The sequence below is a fragment of the Carassius carassius genome, chromosome 28, assembly GCF_963082965.1.
Source record: "Carassius carassius chromosome 28, fCarCar2.1, whole genome shotgun sequence".
NCBI classification, from domain to species: Eukaryota; Metazoa; Chordata; class Actinopteri; order Cypriniformes; family Cyprinidae; genus Carassius; species Carassius carassius.
The window spans coordinates 17,003,592-17,004,916 of NC_081782.1; positions in this window are offsets into that span (position 1 = coordinate 17,003,592).

Below are 1,325 nucleotides of genomic sequence, written 5' to 3' on the forward strand. Positions count from 1 at the left end.
TTTGTCTAAGATGCAGTTTTTAAAGATTAAAAGTTTTAAAATGAGTGTCGGGTGATCAGCATTACAAGTGTTGGCTAAGGCGTTAGCTACAGAACGAATAGGCTAGCTAGTTACGTTACTTGTTGCTCAAAAATATGTAACGTTAATGTTAACTTACTTAAAAAAACGTAGGCTTCATCGTTCGCAAATATATACAGCAGCTACCTGTACACCTCTCGGTTGTTGAATTTGTGCGTGAGTACTTTTATCATGCCAGCTGAAGGTTCATTTTTGCACGTGTGAAATAACATAATGTGCTCGTGAGCATGTCTTACACGCTCATAACTTTTGACTAAAAAATAACGCCATAAAAAAGGATCACATTCCTTCACCCAGACCTTTAAAATCTTGATCTGAGTAGCATTAGGACAGTGTTTTAAATTTGTAGTTTGGTGTTGAAAACTGAGATCATGAAATCAGTGGAGTGTGGTGTGAGAACAGATGTAGATGAGAACAGATGTAGCCATCCCTGTGTTCAACTCTTCCCTTTTTATACTGGATATATAAAAGGAAAAAATGGAGCCCCTAAGGGGACGACATGGTGATGGAAATAAAAATGAGATTGGATGTAAACGGGTTGAATTCTCCTGGGAAACTGCCTTCGCTCGCTAATCTTTTGTTTTCACTAAGAAAAGCACAGAAATGTCGTTTCTCCTTCTACCTTATATTATTTCCATCACAACACAAATACAACTTTTCTTTAGGAAATGCTAAAGTTTTGCGAGGGAAATGCAAAAGTTTTGCGAGAGAATGCAAAGCTTCTCAAGAGAATCTGCAAAGTTTCTCTAGGAAATGCAAAAATTTAGCAAGGAGTTTTGCAAGTGAACACAAAGTTTTTGAGGAACGCAGGATTTCCAATTGATAGCTAATATTTTGAATGAACGCAAAAGTATTTCTCTAAAAAACCAAGAAAACTTTTGCAAGCTAACACACAGTTTTTGGGAACACAGGTTTTTCTATTAAATGCAAAGAGTTTCTTGAGAAAAATGCAAATGTTTTGCGAGCAAATACTTTATTAGGGAATGCAGAAGTTTTGAGAGCAAATATATTGTAAAAACAAACAAAAAATATCCTCCCATCTTTTTTTCCATCACCATCTCTTTTTAGGAGCTCTGTAAAATGGGTCAAAAATCATTTAAAAAATATTTTGCTTTAAAAAAAATTAAGTCTCTTAGAATTGTATATATTTCTCGTTATATGCAGTACAAATATTACTATGATGTATAGCTACTTACAAGTGTTCTTTACAATTTAAATTCTATTGGTTTATTTATAGTAATTCACAT